The sequence below is a fragment of the Rhinopithecus bieti genome, unplaced genomic scaffold (genome assembly GCF_001698545.2).
Source record: "Rhinopithecus bieti isolate Rb0 unplaced genomic scaffold, ASM169854v2 scaffold_7985, whole genome shotgun sequence".
Classification (NCBI taxonomy): Eukaryota; Metazoa; Chordata; class Mammalia; order Primates; family Cercopithecidae; genus Rhinopithecus; species Rhinopithecus bieti.
In genome coordinates, this window is record NW_016805762.1 from 2,320,115 (window position 1) to 2,341,156 (window position 21,042).

General features: G+C 40.7%; 2 pseudogenes; both read left to right on the forward strand.

Annotated features, from left to right (window-relative positions):
• Positions 1-1,167: 1,167 nt before the first annotated feature.
• Positions 1,168-14,711, forward strand: LOC108530639 (60S ribosomal protein L7a pseudogene; annotated as a pseudogene).
• A 2,399-nt stretch (positions 14,712-17,110) lies between these two features.
• Positions 17,111-18,598, forward strand: LOC108530640 (abl interactor 1 pseudogene; annotated as a pseudogene).
• The last annotated feature ends 2,444 nt before the right edge of the window (positions 18,599-21,042 follow it).

The following is a 21,042-nucleotide window of genomic DNA, read 5'->3' on the forward strand; positions in this document are numbered from 1 at the left end:
GGCTGAGAATTTTCCAGAAGTGATGAAAAACACCAATCCTCAAATTCAGGATGTCTGATATATCCCAAGTAGCATCAATAAAAAGGAATCCACATCATAGGGTGTGACTTTGAACCAGTGAAATTGAAGAGCAACAATAACAGAGAGGAGATATGAAAAGCACCCAGAACAAAGGACAGATTACTTACAAAGGATGATTGATGGCTAAATTCTCAGCAGAAAAAATAACTGTCGATCTAAAATTGTATATCTTGTGAAATGATTTTTCAAGAATGAAGGAAAAAATACATTTTAATATAAACGAAAACTATATGAGCTTACTACCAAGAGTCCTGTACCAAAGGGAATTCTAAAGGATATCATTGGCACAAATGAAATATAGCTCCAGATCAGAGGTCTGAGATATAAGAAGGAATCATAAGCAAAGAAATAGAAATGTATGTGGGTCAATTCGAACAATATTAACTATAAAACTGAGATATTATTTCTGGAGCTAAAAAAGAACTAATTTATAAGCTATATAAGGTATTTGTATTGTTTTGATGGGTTTCTATTTAAAACAGATATATCTACATCTATATATCTATGTATCTGTTTCTTATTTCTTTGGAGTAAGGAAATGGAGGCAGAAACAGAGGGAACTCAGTCAGTTCAAAAAAAAAGGCAAGAAAGGAGAAAACAGAAAAAGTGTGACAGATAGGAAGTGACAATGGTGGAAACTGAATGGTATCCAGGCTGGAAGGTGCTGAGATTTGGCTGCCTGGGGCCAGTGGGGAGGGGAAGCTGAGCTTCAGCGTCATCCTGAAAACTAGGAGTAGTCCCCTACTGGGACACCACTCCTGCCTCAGGGGCTGGCTTGGCAAGAGTATAGTGATCCAGGGTGCAGTGCCCGAACAGTCAGCACGCTCAAGCATGTTTGGGTATCATTAGTCCCAGAAGACCCAGTGCAGAGTGGCATCTGCTTCAGGACAGCTATTCTTGTTAGGCAGGACTGTGCTGGAGGTAGGAGTGGGGGATGCAGAGAGTTTGAAGAGGGAAGCTAGCTGTAGTAGTTTCAGGGTTCAGAGAAGGCCACTGTGCTGCAGGGAGCCACTGTGCTGCAGGGAGACAGGGCAGGGTACCTGGGCAGGAGTCAAGGGGAGAATCCAGTCTGGTTGATGGCGCAGAATGTTTGAGGAGCCCTGCAAGACCCAGTCTGGGGGTCCCTGGTTTTCAGGTACTGAGGAAGATTGAGACAAAGGAGAAAGGCTAAAAGAATATCATCTTTCTAGCCTCATCTCTTCTTTCCAATTACTCTCCCTCTAGGTCAGAAGCATTTCTTTTCTTTTCTTTTCTTTTCTTTTTTTTGAGACGGAGTCTCCCTCTGTTGCCCAGGCTGGAGGGCAGTGGCCAGATCTCAGCTCACCGCAAGCTCCGCCTCCCGGGTTGCCATTCTCCTGCCTCAGCCTCCCGAGTAGCTGGGACTACAGGCGCCTGCCACCTCGCCCCGCTAGTTTTTTGTATTTTTTAGTAGAGACGGGGTTTCACCGTGTTAGCCAGGATGGTCTCGATCTCCTGACCTCATGATCCGCCCGTCTCGGCCTTCCAAAGTGCTGGTATTACAGGCTTGAGCCACCGCGCCCGGCCAGTCAGAAGCATTTCTATTTGCTTTTTCTACTGGTAAATCTACATTAACAGACCTTCAGTTTTCAGAAATTGCCCCTGCCTTTTCATTACAGTTCTAGGTATGAATTTATACCTCAATAAAGGTGTAAGTAGGCAACAAAACCATATCAGCTGTAAAGCTTTATTTTATTTATTTATTTTTAAGAAGGAGTCTTGCTGTGTCACCCAGGCTGGAGTGCAGTGGTACTATTTCGGCTCACTGTAACCTCCGCCTCCCAGATTCAAACGATTCTCCTGCCTCAGCCTCCTGAGTAGCTGGGATTACAGGTGCACGGCATTCGGCTAATTTTTTGTATTTTAGTAGAGACAGAATTTCACTGTGTTGCCCAGGCTGGTCTCGAACTGCTGAGCTCAGGCACTCTGCCCGCCTTGGCCTCCCAAAGTGCTGGGATTACAGGTGTGAACCACCGCACTAGGCCTTTTTGTTTTTAAGTATATCTTTTCTGTAGGCAACAACCAAGTGGCAAAGTAAATACTTTTAACACTATTTACTAATAGGCTTGCAGAAATCATTATCAACCTAAAGAAATAAAACCACTGTAAGAAAGCTTTGCTGGTAAAAGGGAAACAAAATCATGTCACTAGAAGTTGCATTTTCTGTGGAAATATGATACCATCTATAAGAAAATATTAAATCCTTTAAAAAAAACAAAAACTAGCAGTTCAGCCCAGGCACGGTGGCTCACGCCTATTCTCCCAGCACTTTGGGAGGCCCAGGCAGGTGGATCGCCTGGGGTCAGGAGTTTGAGCCAGTCTGGTCAACATGGCAAAACCCTGTCTCTACTAAAAAGACAAAAATTAGCTGAGTGTGGTGGCGCACGTCTGTAATCCCAGCTACTCAGGAGACTGAGGCAGGAGAATAGCTTGAACCCGGGAGGCGGAGGTTGCAGTGAGCCGAGATCGCACCACTGCACTCCAGCTCGGGTGACAGAGCGAGACTCCGTCTGAAAAATAAATGAATTTAAAAAAATAATAAACTAGTAGTTCTGAGAGCCCCACGAACCATTCATTTATTCACTCAACATTTACTATATGCCTTTTCTTTGCCAGAGACTGTGGTGTTGATAAAGTGAATTAAACGTGGTTCTAGACTTTGAAAGACCTACTGCTAATAGAGGGAGAGAAATAAAAAGAAGTAGCTAACAACAACAAAACAATGTAATTTTAATAAAATGCTTTCATGGATGAATAGACAAGAGCTAACATTTATTGTCAGGCACTATATAAAGGGCTCTGTATCAACAATCAAATTCAATAATCAAAGTCAGTGTTGATCATCAAATTTAACCCATATAATAGGGACATGTGGTAAGTGCTATTATTTTCCTTATTTTATAGATGAAGAAACTGAGCTCAGAGAAGTTTAAAGATGTGCCTAAGTTAGTAAGTAGTAGAGCTGGGTTCAAACCAGTGACCTCTAGCAGTTGAGGAAAAGTTCATGAAAACATGACTCTCAGAAAACAATTAGTGCTTGAGTCCAGGAGTTAGAGGCCAGTCTGGGCAACATAGGAGACCCTGTCTCCACAAATAATTTAAAAAATTACCCAGGTGTCATGGCCCACAACCATGGTTCCAGCTACTTAGGAGGCTGAGGTGGGAGGATTACCTGAGTCTGGGAGGTCGAGGCTGCAATGAGCTGTAATTGCGCCATTGCACTCCGGCCTGGGCAACAGAGCAAGACCCTACCCTGTAAATTAGGTATTTCCTGGTATGAAGGCTGGAGGTGATGAGTGAGGGTAGGGCAGTCCCGGAAAGAGAGAAGATGGTGCAAGAGTTTGGGAGACAGGACCCCTGGGGCCTGTTAGGGACACAGGGAGCAGTTGGTGGAGCACTGGGTGAGGGGTGGGGTGGAGAGGGGAGAGAAGGCTAGAGAAGCAGCAGGGCCCAGAGCACAGGACCCATGTGTCCTATTGAGGAATGGCAGGTTTGTTCCATGAAAGGCACTTAAGCAGGAGAGTGACAGGATCAGATGGGCATTTCAGAAAAATTGTTCTGGTAGCAGTGTGGATTAGAGAAAAGGAGGCAGGAAGCTATTTGTCTCTTTGTCTCGGGAGACCAGGAAAGTAATCCTGCTCCTGAGAATTTAGCCTGGAGAAACTCTCAAACATCTGTTCAAAAACAGCAATGCTCCACTGTTTGTATTAGCAAAAAACCCTAAATGTTCTTCCACAGAGAATAAATAAATAAATTGTAGTATAGAGCCATAATAGAATACCATATGGTAGTTAACATGAATGAATTAGGGCAACATGTGGCAAAAAGAAGAAAAAACAAAATTGAGTGAAGGAAGCAGGCTGCAGAGCATGTATGCAGTATGATATTGTTTCAGTAAAGTTTAAAACCCTACAAAGCAGCACTTTGAATTGTTTATGAACATATAAATGTCTAGAGAAAATATTAACATATGTGAGATTGATAATAGCAAATTCATGAGACTGCCCTGGGAAAGGGGGACTCAGGAGATAGGGGACGAGCTAGTCAAGGTGGGTTTCAATACCTATATTTATATATAATATGTATTAATATATATGTAGTAAGTAGTGGAGCTGGATTCAAACCAGTGACCTCTGGTAGTTGAAATATACATTAAATACATAAATTTATATATATTTCTTTAAATAATTGGCAAACATAATATTGAGATGTTGATAAAACTAGTAGAACACAATTGTTTATTATTCTCTATACTCAACTATATATTTGAAACAGATTGTGTCATTTTAAAAAAGTGAAGCTTAGACCCAAAAGCGAAAGAACAGAGAGAAAGAAAGAAAAGAAAGAAAGCACTCTGGAAGTAGTGCAGCCAAGATAGGGAGCTGGGAGATAGACCCCGCGTTGTCCTCCAAGTGGCGTGATCTGGTGCAGTGGCAGCAGGAAGGGGAGGCCGTGGGAAGCAGGTGGGCTGTCAGGTCATGGGAAGTGGGGGAGGCAGTGGAATCCAAATGACTCCTAGCATTTTGGCTGGTGTGGCTGAGTGGGTGGACAAGCCAATCATCAAGAAAGGGAATGCACGAGAAGTAACAGGTTTGGCGGGGCTGCGATGCACAAAGATCGGTTTCAGACTTGCTCAGTTTGATATTCTTCCAGGAAGAAACATCCAATATGCAATATGATTTTAGGCTGGGGTTCAAGGTCTGGGACAGAAATAGAAATTCGGTCATCACCAGCATTTGGGGAAACCATGATAATTATGAGATGATAAGTCTTAATTTAACAAAAATGCACATATATACTATGCACAACAATTAAAATGTTTTGTTTTGCTTGTTTTTGCTTTTTAAAGAGACAAGGTCTCACTCTGTTGTCCAGGCTGGAGTGCAGTGGTGCTGTCATAGCTTGCTGCAGCTTTGGACTCCTGGGCTCAAGTGATCCTCTCACCTCAGCCTCCTGAGTGGCTGGGACTACAGGCACAAACTACCATGCCTGGCTAATTTTTAAATTTTTTGTAGAGATGGAGTGTTGCTATGTTGTCCAGGCTGGTCTTGAACTTCTGGCCTCAAGTGACCTTCCTGCCTTGGCCTCCCACATGCTGGAGTTATGGGAGTGAACCACAGCACCTGGCTAAAATATGTTTTAATGGAAGATGAGCTCAGGTCTGAGAAGTATCATATGTAAGTAAAATACTAATCCTGACTTTTACAGTTTGTATTAGAAATTTTAAAAGTAGTAACCTGCCCCATTGCCTATGATGTGGAGTATCATGTGGTCTGAAGGAACTTAATAATGATCCACCAGCAAAAAAGCATTGCCAACTCACCAATGGGAAATGAACCTGATATTGGCAACCCAGCTAATGCTCAGGATCACGTGGGGAATCTACAAAAGCAATGCAGAATTCAGGATGACTGAACCAGCATCCTGGGGGCGGGGCCTAGGAATCAGAGTTTTGAAAAGCTCCATGATCAGGCTGGTCATTAGTTGGGTGTAGGAGATGCAGTAACAGTTCCTGGACAGCAGTTGCCATCTGCCTTCATGGGGCCTGTCTGCCTCTGTGTGATGCTCCACTGGGACCTTGGAAAAGTCATTTCAACTCTTTGTTTCTTGGTTTCTTCCATTAAAGGAAATAAAAATAGTACCTACTCTTGGGTTAGTTGTAAGGTTTAAATATTTCATTTATGTCAACTACTTATATTAGGGTTGGCACAATAGTATAAACATGCCATAAAAGATAGTTACTATTTTTTATTAACATATATGCCGCAAATGTACTGGCACACCATTTCTATGACTATTTTTTGTTAATAAAAATATTCTAATAATATTTTTTAAAAGAATAATATTCTATACTTGAGTCTTTTGTGCCAAGATTGTCACTTCTTCTATCTTGTAAGCCTCCTGAGGTTTTTGCCTTGCCTGTTTTATTTCTCTGGCACGGGACATTTATCCTGGAGCTATTGGAAACATGGAGGCATATTTTATGCACCAACTAGCCTGAGAGAGTTTTGGCATTCAATAGTAGGTGGATTCTTATTCAAATGGTTTATTACTCTCCAGGTGCCTCAGCAGACCTGATGATATTCAGAATTTCTGGCAGCTTCAGAGGCAGTATTTCATTGGTTAAGAAAATTGCTTCTAAGCAAATCTGGTTTGTTGAACTTCAGGCCCATGCATGCCCTAAAGATCTAATTATATGGACTTAAACTGAGTTAGAAATATTGTATTCCACCCAGATTTTTGAAGGGAAGATTCCCCACATTATTTTGGTACACATAGAGTATTAATCCAAAAGATGCATAAAGATGAAAATAACACATGTACATTATAGACATACTCTTAACCAGTCTTACTAATCACCTCACGGTAACCATGCAGCTTGTGTATATTTTGTGAATACCATGATGACTCATCTTGACAGAGTTCCTTCCTTTGAGCTGGAGATGCAAGGTTAAAAAAAAGAATTTTCCTCTACAGTGAAAGTTACTCAGTAGTTTTAACTTCATGAGAAACTAATAATTATAAGATTTTTACCTATTAAGTGGTTAATTAATTCTAAACAATTACTAAAGCACATTTGGAGAGCTAAGAGAAAATATAGCCAAGTGAGAGAGGGAATGAAATGATGCAACATTAAAATTTCAACACAGAATAAAAATGCTCAACCTTACTAGTCATTAGGGGAATGCAAAGTAAAACCAAACCACAGGGAAATATCACTACATACTTACTAGAATGACTACAATCAGAAAAACTGACAATCAACTGTTGACAAGGTTGTGGAGGAACTGGACCTCTCAAATACTGCTGGTGAAAATGCAAAACGGTACAGCCACTTTGGAAATCAGTTTGACAGTTTCTTATAAAGTTGAACTATGCTACTATTTATCCCAGCAGTCTCACTCTCAGGTATTTACGCAAGAGAGATGAAAATTTAAAACAAAAACCTTTATGCAAATACTTATAGCAGCTTTATTCATAATTATCCCAACCTGGAAACAACCCAAATGTCCTTCAATGGGTGAATGAATAAATAATCTCTGGTATATCCACGTGGAAGGCTGAATAATGACCCCTCAGATAATATCATGTCTTGATACCTGGAACCTGTGAATGTAACCTTATATGGCAAAGAAAAAGAAAAAAAAAGGACTGCAAATGTGATTAAGATAAGGATCCTGGCATGGGGAGATTTCATGTATCTTTATAAATGGAAGTTAAGGGGAGATTTGACTCTAGACAGACAGAAGAGGAGGCACTATGACCACAGAGGCAAAGATTGGAGTGATGTGGCCATAAGCCAAGGAATGCTGGCAGCCATCATTAGCTGGCCAGGAACAGATTAGCCCCGAAAATTTCCAGAGGCCCTGCCAACACCTTGATTTTAGTCCAGTAATACTGATTTTGGACTTCTGTCCTCCAGAACTGAGACAATAAATTTCTGTTGCTTTAAGCTATCAATGTGGTAATTTCTTATAGCAGTCATAAGAAACTAATGCCCCACACAATAGAATACTATTCAGTGACAAAAAGGAACCAATTATTGATATATGCAACAACATGAATGAATCTCTGATGCATTATGCTTAGTGAAAGAAACACACTCAAAAGGCTATACACTGTATGATTTCATTTCTATAACATCCTTGTAAAGGCAAAACTACAGGAATCAAGAACAGATCTGTGGTTACCGGAGTTAAGGTTGATTATGAAGGAGCAGTCTAAAGAAGATTTTTAGGATGACAGAACTGTTTTTGTTTTGTTTTGTTTTTTTAAGACAGAGTCTCGCTCTGTCACCTAGGCTGGAGTGCTGTGGCACATTCTCGGCTCACTGCAACCTCTACTTCCTGGATTCAAGTGACTCTTCTGCCTCAACCTCCCAAGTAGCTGGGATTACAGGTGCCTGCCACCATACCTGGATATTTTTTGTATTTTTAGTAGAGACAGTGTTTCTCCATGTTGGCCAGGCTGGTCTCAAACTTCTGACCTCTGGTGATCTGCCTGCCTTCAGGTGCGCCACCGCGCTTGGCCAATAGAACTGTTTTGAATGTTGATTGTGATGGTGGTTTATACACTCTATGTACTTGTCAAAACCCATAAAACTGTACAGCAGAGAGAGTAAATATTTGTTTTGTTTTGTTTGAGACAGAGTCTCGCTTTGTCGCCCAGGCTGGAGTGCAGTGGCCGGATCTCAGCTCACTGCAAGCTCTGCCTCCCGGATTTATGCCATTCTCCTGGCTCAGCCTCCCGAGTAGCTGGGACTACAGGCGCCTGCCACCTCGCCCGGCTAGTTTTTTGTAATTTTTAGTAGAGACGGGGTTTCACTGTGTTAGCCAGGATGGTCTCGATCTCCTGACCTCGTGATCTGCCTCGGCCTCCCAAAGTGCTGGGATTATAGGCTTGAGCCACTGCGCCCGGCCTAAGAGTAAATGTTACTGTATGTATACTTTAAAATAAAATTTAAAAAACAGCTCAAGCTTTAGCAGCCAGGAAAAAATGTTGAAGTGTTAAACTTCAAAGATCATGGAACACAGGTTCCTGCCCTAAGAGGCACTGGTTTTCAGCTCAGACCTCAATCAGAAAATTTCTCTTTCTACCAAAGGAGAAATTAACCCTTTCTTTGGTGGCTGACAAATGTATGCAACACAAAAGAGTGGAACTGAGAGCATCTTTTTATAGACCACTGGAGAGAGAATACAAAGAGTTCATACGAGAGAGAGGAGAAAGCTCCTGGGCCATGAGAAGAGAGAGAAGCCTCATTTCCAGGGCACTTGGTAACAGGAGTCTGCATTTGTAGGGTGTACTGAAAGGAGCAAACTTCTTTAAGAACTGTCCTCTTTTAAGAAACTGTCCCTTAAGGTGAATTTTATTTATTTATTTATTTATTTATTTATTTATTTATTTATTTATTTTTGAGATGGAGTCTCGCTCTGTCGCCAGGCTGGAGTGCAGTGGCGAGTTCTCGGCTCACTGCAACCTCTGCTTCCCGGGTTCAAGCAATTCTCCTGCCTCAGGCACCTGAGTAGCTGGGACTACAGGCACGTGCCACCATGCCCAGCTAATTTTGTATTTTAGTAGAGATGGGGTTTCACCATGTTGGCCAGGATGGTCTCGCTCTCTTGACTTCGTGATCCACCCGCCTCAGCCTCCCAAAGTGCTGAGATTACAGGTGTGAGTCATTGCACCCAGCAAGGTGAATTTTAAACAACCGAAGACTGATAATTTCTGCTAAGGGTCAAGGATGCAAGAAAGTGACATCCTACTGCATGCAGACTTGAGTGAGACAAGAGAGGAAAGGCATAGCAGAGTTTGGACAGTACAAAATGTAATGTGGACCAGAGTAGAGCCTATTCTCAGTCACATCAACCTCACTAAAGGTTTTTTCACTGAGAGGGGAATGAGTGTCTCTGGCAGAACTCCTCCTTGCAACATTGGTCATCTATAGTATTCATTATGCTTGAGTGTAGTGTTCTCATTCCATGTACTAGTTCTGTTATTGTCAACAGTTCTTTTGTTGCTTTCACAAAATTCAATGTTGAAGGAACCCCTTTAGGCATTGTTGCCAAGCAGGCTTGTTAATGAGAAGCAAGTTAAATGTTGGAGGATGATTACCAAAAATAATCGTTTGAGTTTTGAAATACTGTAAATACCATCTCTGAAACTTGTGTGGTCCAAAAACTTAAGCAGTACAAAATGCAGTCTTGTTATTTTGTGGTTAATGAAACTATTCAGGGTACAACGTTACAACAAGGTAGAGTTGTTCATTGATTGCCCTGGATAATTTTAGGAGTTTGACTCTGCTATCCAATCTAGCCTGGTCCCTGCTAGAGTTTGATATCATATGTCAGCAGTTTATTGACATAAATATTTCTGGGGACAATTCTGGGTCCTCTGGCTGGCTGAGTCTTCTGGGATAGCAACAATAATTCCAGAAATCTCTGGGTTAGTTGGCTTTCATCTTGATGGCTTAATCCAGAGAAACTGGGCCAAGAATACACTGTGGACTCAGGGACTCACTTCACACTCTGCACTTCTTGAGATTGGAATTGTATGTGTTTTCCCTCCCTGGCCTAGGCCTCATTTTCATACTCCTCTGCTGAAGATAATAATTTTAGCTGACCCTTGTTTGAGAATCAGGGTTGGGCAGATAATGGAAGCCAATTGACAACTGCCTTATATTTGAATTAATATAATTGCAGGGTGTGTTACCACTGTGGGTTTTGTTTGTTTGTTTTTATAGTAATTGGGATTAATTCATTATCTTTGACAAGTTGAAATCAGACCAATTATCTGTTAGGCCAGTCCAAGTTTGAGAAGAAAAAACATGTTGTCATCTTAGAACGTAGTGATTCTGAGCCTGCTTGTCCTCAGATCTATTCCTCACTCTTCTCCTGCTCTGCAGGCCTGTTTCTCAGCCCCTTGTACCAGCTGAAATCTAGCTGAGTTTGACTAATGGGAGGCTGTTATAGCCAGCATAATGGTTCCTCAAAGATGTCCATACATTGCCTGGCAAAAGGGACTTTGTAGATGTGATTAAGGTTATGAGATGGGAAGACTATTGTGAATTAGCCGTGTGGACTCACTCTAATCACATGAGCCCTTAAAACAGGAGTTCTCTGGCCGGGAGCAGGAGAGATAAGGCAGAGGGGAAGTCCGGGAAACTGAAAGCATGAGAAAGACTTGATCTGCCATTGCTGGCTCTGAAGATGAAGGGAGGCATGAACCAAGGAATGTGGGCAGCCTCTAGAGGTTGAAAGTCACTCCTATTTGACACCACACAAAGGAAACTGGGACCACAATCTTACATTATCATGGAGCTGAATTTGCCAACAACCTGAACGGGCTTGGAAGCAGATTTATACCTAGAGCCTTCAGAAAGGAATGCAGCCCTGCCAACATCTTGATTTTGACCTTGTGAGACTCTAAATAGGGGACCCAGATGAACCACACTGTACTGGGACTTCTGCTGTACATTCGTGACCCCCTGGGGTTGTGGTAATACTGGTTTTTCCTGTTGTCCCTCCAACCCAAGGGTCCTAAGAGCTTCTTGCTGTTGTTCTGCCCATCTGGGGTACCATCCATTCTCAGGTAGTCTTCTCAGGTAGTCTCAGATGCTGAGATCCAGTCTCAGCATGTTTTATCTCCTGTGTTATCAATTCAGTGTAGTAAATTCCCTCTGCTTTAACTATTCTGAGTAGTTTTGATGTCCTAATTTGACCCTGTGTGGCAATTATAGGATAATAGATATCTTGAAGTTTTTGGTGGTGTTGGAAGAGGGATGCAATCATTCATTCATTCAATAAACATTTATTGACAGTCTATACTACATATCAGCAGTGAACAGGGAAGATGATCCTTGACGTCAATGAACTTTAGTTTTTAGTCAGGTAGGCAGAACTCTAATCAGGAATTGAAATAAAGCATTAGTATTGTGATAAGGGAAGAACAGATGCCTATGAGAACATAAAGCAGGGAGTTCTTAAACTGATTTATGGTCTAGAGAAGGACTCAATAAAGAGGAAATATTTAATGAGACTTGAAGATTGAGTAGGCTTATCCAGATCTTCCAAAAGTATAATTAATAAGGTGGGAAAGTGGGGTTGATAGAGATTAAAACAATCCTGTTTTCTCCTGTTAGAACTTTAAATTGTTTTGTTAAAAACAGTTTTGCTCAGTCCTGACTCAGTTGATAATATCAAGGTATTGGTTTTGAATAAACACTATGAGTCAGCAGGGTTACATTAAACTCACAAGCTTAGTCAGTGTCTGATTCTTGTCCGTGCAGAAGGAATGATCAATAATGCGAAGGAAAGGTTAATACCATTTTCAAATATTCTAAAGTTATGTTGGATTGTCTAACCCAGCAGTCATTCTCAATACCTTTCTTGCCTGCCCACCACATTTCCATTCAGAGCCTTCTTTCCCTAGCCTCTTGTAGCTAGGAGCATCCCTGAAACATAGGTCTTGTCAACCAGACTGAAGCAGGATTTGTTAAGGATTTTCTGTCTTCCTAGTGAAAAGGACAGACAGGGCTTATTGCTGCTTTTCCTCTCTTCTTACCTTGAATTGAGATATAATATCTGAAATCACAACAGCCATTTTGTGGTCATGAGGCAACAAATGCAAATGTAAAAGCCATTATGATAAAGCATGGTCTGTAGTAGAATAGTATTTCCCAAATCCTGTTTGCTCCTTATATAGAATCTAACCTTAGAAGCCTTAGACTTGAGCTTTACTGAGGAAGAAACTGCATATGTTAAGCAGGAAAACAAAAGCAAAACGAGCCTTTTCCTTTACTATATAAGTAATATATGTCAGTTTTAGATAAATTACATATAATGCGTGAATTTTTTAAAAACCTAAATAGGACTTCTGGTTTCCCACCTGGCATGTAAGAAGCTCAGAAGTTACCACTCTGGCCTTACAATAAGTAAAAAGCTGAACAAACGGAAAAATCGAGCGCTCTTCTTAGATCTGTCAGAGAGTGAGATCACAGGGCAAACTGCTGCCTCAAAGACTGGAGAGACAGACAGGCAAAAGCAGAATCACAACTTACTGGAGCAGAAACCTCTGCGGAACCGGTGGCAGGATAACTGAACTGTAATTGATGAATTAATAGAGGCTCAGTGTGGGCAGCTCTGAGAGTTAAAAATTCCAGGGAAACCCAGTCGAGTTGGGGATGGGGGCACATTTTTGTGAATTTTACTTCTGGGAAGTCTACCAGGTTCTCACAATAAATATTGGATAATATTATTGGATAATAAAGAAATAGGAACAATATTTGAAGCAATAATGACTGAGAATTTCCCCCAAATTAATGTCAGACACCAAACCACAGATCCAGGAAGCTCAAAATCAAGCAAGATGAATGCCAAAAACATTGCAACTAGACATATCATATTAGATCATAAATATTGTGCTTCTGGCAGCGGGAGGGGAAAAAGGAACCATTTTGAAACACACCAGAGCATTTACTTCTTCCTAACAAGGCCTTCCTCAGGAGAAACTATTTTACCAGAGCCCTACTTGTCGGGGCTTTATCATGGCCTCACCTACCTGGGGGAAGTGAAAGACCCAACTCCAGCCTCCTCTAGCTATCTTGGCTCATCTAAGAGGAAAACACCTGAAAAGCACACGTGAAGTTCACAGTGCAGGGGCACAGGTTCAACAAAAGACTGAGACCAGGCTGGGTGCAGTGGCTCACACTGTAATCCTAGCACTTTGGGAGGCTCAGTGGGCGGATCATCAGAGGTCAGGAGTTTGAGACCAGCCTGGCCGACATGGTGAAACCCTGTCTCTACTAAAAATACAAAAATTAGCCAGGCATGGTGGTGCATGCCTACAATCCCAGCCACTCGGGAAGTTGAGGCAGGAGAATTGCTTGAATCAGGGAGGCGGAGGTTGCAGTGAGCTGAGATTGTGCCACTGTACTCCAGTCTGGGTGACAGAGCAAAACTCTGTCTCATGAAAGAAAGAAAGAAAGAAAGAAAGAAAGAAAGAAAGAAAGAAAGAAGAAAGAAAGAAAGGAAGGAAGGAAGGAAGGAAGGAAGGAAGGAAGGAAGGAAACAATAAAAAATGAGGCCTAATTGCAGGACTATAGAACACTTCCTCTCCCCCGACACCTTACCACAACATTACTAAAATCCTATCTACTTTACTTTTTTTTTTTTTTAACCCAGTACACCATGTTCACCTTTAACAAAAGCTTAAAAGGCATACTAAAAGGCAAAAAAGAGACTGAATGAGCATCAGAACCAGACTCAGATATGGCAGGAATGTTGGAATTACCTGATTAGGAATTTAAAAAACTATAATTGCTCTCTCCTCCTGCCACCCAAGATGCTGAAAAGAAGGCCAAGGGCAAAAAGGTGGCTCTGGCCCGCTCTGTCGTGAAGAAGCAGGCCAAGAAAGTGGTGAATCCCCTGTTTGAGAAAAAGCCTAAGAATTTTGGCATTGGACAGAACATCCAGCCTGAAAGGGACCTCACCCGTTTTGTGAAATGGCCCCGCTATATGAGGGCAGAGAGCCATTCCCTATAAGTGGCTGAAAGTGCCTCTCGCGATTAGCCAGTTCACCCAGGCCCTGGAACACCAAACGGCTACTCAGCTGTTTAAGTTGGCCCAGAGACAAAGCAAGAGAAGCAGCAGAGGCTGTTGGCCCTGGCTAAGAAGAAAGTTCCAGGCAAAGTGGGCATCCTCACTAAGAGACCACCTGTCCTTTGAGCAGGAATTAACATCGTCACCACCTTGGTGGAGAACAAGAAGGCTCAGCCCGTGGTGATTGCATGGGATGTGGAGCCCATCAAGCTGCTTGTCTTCCTGCCTGCCCTGTGTCATAAAATGGAGGTCCCTTACTGCATTATCCAAAGGAAGGCAAGGCTGGGATGTCTAGTCCACAGGAAGACCTGCACCAATGTTGCTTTCACACAGGTTAACTCGGAAAACAAAGGGGCTTTGGCTAAGCTGGTGGAAGCTATCAGGACCAATTACAATGACAGATCTGATGAGATCCGCTGTCAATGGGGAGGCAAGGCCCTGGGTCCCAATTCTGTGGCTCACATTGCCCATATGGAAAAGGCAAAGGCTACAGAACTTGCCATCAAAGTGAGTTAAATGTACACTGTTGAGTTTTCTGTACATAAAAATAATTAAAATAATACAAATTTCCCCAAGAAAACCTATAATCGATAAGCTACGGGTTTTAATGATAAAATCAGACAACTGGAATAGACAACATAAACAGAGAGATGGATATTCTAAAAAAAGAATGCTAGAGATATGAAAAGACTGTCACAGAAATGAAGTATGCCTTTGATGGGCTCATTAGAGATTGGATATGACTAAGGAAAGAATCTCTGAGCTTGAGGATATGGCAATAGAAACTTGTAAAACTGAAAAGCAGAGAGAAAAAAGACTGAAAAATCAGAACACAATATTCAAAACTGTGGGACAACTACAAAAAGCATAGCATATACATAATGGGAATATCAGAAGGACAAGAAAGGAACAGAAGCAATATTTGAAGCAATGAAGACTGAGAATTTCCCCCAAATTAATGTCAGGCACCAAAGCACAGATCCAGGAAGCTCAGAGAACTTCAAGCAGGATAAATGCCGAAGAAAAAATTACAACTAGACATATTATATTCAAATTTCAGATGAAGACAAAGAAAAATTTGAAAAGAGCTGGAGAAACAATAATCTGCCTTTCGAGGAACAATGATAAGGATTACATATGACCTCTCCACAGTAACCATGCAAACTAGAAGAGAATGGAGTGAAATATTTAAAAGTAATAAGAGGAAAAAAAAAAATTCACCAACCGGCTGGGCGTGGTGGCTCATGCCTATAATCCCAGTACTTTGGGAGGCTGAGGCTGGTGGATCACCTGAGGTCAGGAGTGCGAGACCAGCCTGGCCAACATGATGAAACCCTGTCTCTATTAAAAATAAAAACATTAGCTGGGCATGGTGGCGCATACCTATAATCCCAGCTACACCGGAGGCTGAGGCAGGAGAATCGCTTGAACCTGGGAGGCAGAGGTTGCAGTGAGAGATCATGCCACTGCACTCCAGCCTGGCCCACAGAGCAAGACTTCGTCTCAAATAAAAGAAAAGAAACCAACTTACATAATGATAAAAGGGTCAGTAATCCAAGAAGATATAATAATCCTTAAAATGTATGCACCTAACAATAGGACATCAAAATACATAAAGTGAAAACTGATAGAATTGCAAGGAGAAATAGAGGAACCCACCATTATAGTTGGAGATTTTAACACCCCTGTATCAGAAATGGACAAATACAGCAGACAGAAAATCAGTAAGTACATAGTTGAACTCAACAGCACCATTCATCAACTGGATGTAGTTGGTATCTGTAGATTACTTCATCCAATAACAGGAGATTATATATTCTTCTCAAGCTTCCATGGAACATTCACCAAGACAGACCCATTTAATTTTAACAAACTAAAACAATAAAATCATACAATATCTCCTCTCAGACCACAATGAAATTAAACTTAGAAATCAATAACAGAAAGATAGCTGGAAAATTCCCAAATACTTGGAGATTTAACAATTCTAAATAACACACAAGTCAAAAAAGGAATCTCAGGAAAATTTAAAATCTTTTGAACTAAATGAAAGGAAAATACAACTTATCAAAATTTGTGGGATGCAGTGAAAGTAGTGCTTAGAAGGAAACTTATAGCATTAAATAAATATATTAGAAAAGAAGAAAAATCTACAGTCAATCATCTAAACTTCCACCTAAGGAAACTAGAAAAAGAAGAACAAATTAAATTAGAAGAAACAGAAGGAAAGAAATAATAAACATTTGAGCAGTCATCAATGAAATTGAAAACAGGAAGTCAATAGAGAAAGTCAATAAAATCAAAAGCTAGTTTTTTGTAAAGGTCAACAAAAGTAATAAGCCTCTAGCCAGGCTAAGAAAAATAGAGAACACAAATGACTAATATCAGAAATGAAAGAGTACATGATTGCAGGTCCCATAGATATTATTAATACATGGATGATAAAGGAATATTATGAACAGTTCTATATCCAGAAATTTGATAACCTAGATAAAAAGGGACCAATTTCTTGAAAGACACTATCTGCCAAAACTCACGCAAGAAGAAGCAGATGATCTGAATAGGCTTGTGTCTACTACATAAATTGAATCAATAATTAACAACCTTCCAAACCAGAAAGCCCAGATGGGTTCACTGGTAACTTTACCAAACATTTAAGGAAGAAATTACATTAATTATTTACAATCTCTTCTAGAAATAGAAGCAAAAGTAGTACTTCTTTACTTATTCTGTGAGGCCATACTTATCTTACTACCAAAATCAGACAAAGGCATTACGAGAAAACTACAGATATATCTCTCATGAACATAGATATGAAAATCCTCAACAAAATATTAACAAATTGACAATACCAGGTGGCAAGGTGGTTTGGATCCAGGCTATGAGGTGCTGGGAGTCTCAGTAGAACTTGCTGCCTCTGTTTCTTTAGTGAAAGAGGAACCAATACAGAAGGGGGGAAAACGGCAGAGCTGCAGATGTTACTAGAGGAGGAGATCCTGTCTCACAAGAGAGCACTGATAGAGAGTTACTAGAACCTGACCCAGGTGGTGAACTACTGTGAAGACAAGAGAAACGCTTTAGAAGAGACCAAAGCCTACATAACAAGATCTCTAGTTAGTGTCACTTATCAAAAAACTGCAGTGTCTAACAATGTACTCCAGTTGCTGAACATCCAAGCCTTTCAGCTTTGAAGAATGGAGTCTTTCATCAATCATATCTCACAGACTGTGGATATTAATAAAGAGAAAGTGGCTCAAAGAGAGATTGGTGTTTGGACAACACATAAAATTACATCAAGAATTCACAAAGTAATAGCGCCTGCATATATGGAGCTTCTTATAAGGTATGTTTGGATATACATTGCCTACACAGTTCTGAATGATGTGAGCCATGGTGTCAAGCATGTAAATAACCAGCCTGCAAGAATTGGCACACTGCTGGCCAGGCACAGTGGCTCACGTCTGTAATCCCAGCACTTTGGGAGGCCGAGGCAGGTGGATCACCTGAGGTCAGGAGTTTGCAACCAGCCTAGCCAACATGGTGAAACCCTGTCTCTACTAAAAATACAAAAAATTAGCCGGGCGTGGTGGCGGGTGCCTGTAATACCAGCTACACAGGAGGCTGAGGCGGGAGAACTGCTTGAACCCGTGAGGTGAAGGTTATAGTGAGCTGAGATCGTGCCACTGCACTCCAGCCTGGGTGACAGAGCAAGACTCTGTCAGAGGGAAAAAAAAAAAAAAGAATTGGCGCACTGCCAAGAACGAATCCTTCTATCCAAAACCACCAAGTCCTCCCATATGAGGCCAGGAATTACTGAGACAGAATACTCCTTATACAACCCTGGAACCCATTAAACCCGCAACTGTTTCTAATGACTATATATATGATGCATCCTGCTAGGTTTGGAAGTCATCATAATCCAGGCAGGTCAGCTTCATTAAATCAGAAATCAAGGCACACAATGAAAGTAGTGGAGGAAGGGAAGTCAAGAAATCAGAGGAAGCAGTTAGTATTCACATTGCTATACCTACACCTTCACCCCCTATTATTGGATAGTTCAACTCCTCCACCACCGACACCACCAGATAATGTTCTCATGTTTGATGACTTTCCACCTCCACCACCACCCACTCCAGTGGATTATGAAGATGAGGAGGCTGCAGTAGTTCAGTATAATGTTTCATATGCAGATAAGGATACTGCTTGGTCCTCCAATAATTATATTGAGAACATCATTGCAGTGTATGATTATACAAAAAAAGGGTGATGAGCTGTCATTTATGGAGGGTGCAGTCATTTATGTTATAAAGAATGATGATGGCTTATATGAAGGAGTCTTCAATCAGGTGACTGGTCTGTTCCCTGGGAGCTATGTTGAATCAATCATTCACTATGCTGATTAATTTTTTTTTTTTTTTTTTTGCTTTTAAAGTAGATTCTTATTATTACTCAGTCATATTGTGGGACTGTTGTGGTTAACAGAATCATCTTAGTAGGTTTTAAAATGTGCCCATATTTTCAGGACATGCTATTTTATTGATATAATTGAATGTCTACCCATAAGCATAAATCTTTGAAGCAACTGCTAAACAGCAATTTATACAAGAGGCTGTCCATAACTGATGATGCTTATGTACTTACTTACACATTTTTAACTTTATGACCAGCCTAAATGTTCTGGGGAAGTAGGGTGTAATATTTAACAAATCATGATTCAGACTGTACATGTTTAGGGCAGCTTGGTTACTAATGAATGCTATGTCAGACTACTTAAATGTTAAAGTCAGAAAACTTAAATGGTAGTGCTCATCATTCTTTTTGTTTAGATTCTCTGATTTTAAAAAATACTGTTTGTTTAAAGCATGCATAAAAATATATATTGTGGAATATACTTAAAAGTTCCAAGATTCTTCCAGTTTGTGTAATATTTCCCTGGAGAACTCATACTTAGGTCTTTTAAAATGAATTGAATCACCAAGGTCTCCATGCGAAACAAAAGAAGTAAATGGAGGGTTATCTGTAGTGCTGCAATTTGTACCTAAGTTTTTAAGGAGTGGGATTTACATTATAATTTTTTTTCCACTCATAAGTGCATAAGTGAACCAAAGGTTTTGTTTTCTTTCAACTGATTTGCTTTAAAAAAATAAAAGATAGTGAAACCTTATTGTAGAAATACAGTTCTATTTTCGTCAATATACCTTACAATTGGAAAAAATTGTAAGCCCTAATCTCAATTTGTCCCAACACAATGCGATGGAATTTTATAGATTCAAAATCTGAGATGACTATTTACGAGTTAATCTACTGAATTCCTCTTTTTAACAAACTTTTTTTTTTTTTTTTTTTTTTTTCTTTTTTTTTTTGAGGTGGAGTCTCCACTCTGTCACCAGGCTGGGGGTTTGAGGTGCAGTGGCACGGATCTTGGCTCACTGCAACCTTTGCCTCTTGGGTTCAAGTGTTTCTCCTGCTCCAGCCTCCTGAGTAGCTGGGACTACAGGCATGCGCCACCACGCCCAGCTAATTTTTGTATTTTTAGGAGAGACGGGGTTTCACCATGTTGGCCAGGAGAGTCTTGATCTTCTGACCTCGTGAGCTGCCCACCTCAGCCTCCCAAAGTGCTGGGATTACAGGTGCGAGCCACTACACCTGGCCTTAAATAAACTTTTAGGGCTTAGAAAATGTGCCAAAGTGTGCACATTCACTTTGTAGGTAAAATTCTTGCAGATTGCCGTATCATTCCTTCAGTTTTACAGTGGACTATGGTATACCAATTCAACGAAAGGCAATTATAAGGATCTTTTACATATTGTAAAACTGGATGCAAATGATTTGTGAATAGGCACTATTTATTCCATTTCCTGACGCTGACAACGTTAAGGTTTTAAAATAAAATAATTGGGAAAGAAGGTGAATCAGGTATTATTCAGTGAACAGAGATATACCTAACCGACAGATTTGTATTGTTTTTTGACATAATTGAAAAGTAACACATGTATTTGTGTGTCTCCTCTTAATTTAAGGCAGGACTAAAGAAGTGTTTTCTCTTGTTATTGTGTATGTAATTCTATATTGCTTAGGATATTAAAGTAGAACATTCAAGTGTGATTTTCCATGTATTGAGGATTTGTTTGGATTTCAAATTACGGTTGTATACTGGATGTTACAGACTTATAACAGCGTAATGAATGGTAAGACTAGTAAAAAACATTTATTTTTGAAAATTAAAGCCCATTATTGCTACCAAATCAATATGATCGTTTTATTGGCGTTTTGCCTTTTCACTTTTAAACAAAATATCATTAGTGATCAGCTAGCTATCTTCTGCTTTTCATTTTTCAAGTGGATTACATAGCACTTCACTTGGCGTATATACCTTAAATTGTTTATATTTCCTTCCAGTTTGGGACACTTAGATTATTTCCAATGTTATGTTATCATAAACAGTGCCTCAATGAACATCTTTATGCCAGATCTCTCTTGTTCATTCCTCCAAATCCACTTTCTACCCTTTTCCATTTTTCTCTCGGCTCTACTCTTCTTCAGGGATTACATTAACTAGTTCCTTTGCCCTCTGGCTTCCGGTCAGCTTCAGACAACATCTCTCCCCAGCAGGAGATTGGACGGACGAGGGTGAGATCAGAGTGTCAGTCCCCTGGTTCCTTTGTTGTGAGGGCTCCTAGAACTGGCTGTACTTCTCGACCGAAGAGCACTCTTCTCAAGGTGGCCAACTCTATACAACACTTCCTTCCCAGTTCTCAGAACCCGTCCCTTTCTTTTGGGCCTAAGGGTGGTGACAGCTTTGCTGCTGCTGCTAGTCCTGGGCACCTGCACCATCCCTTGCAGTTTT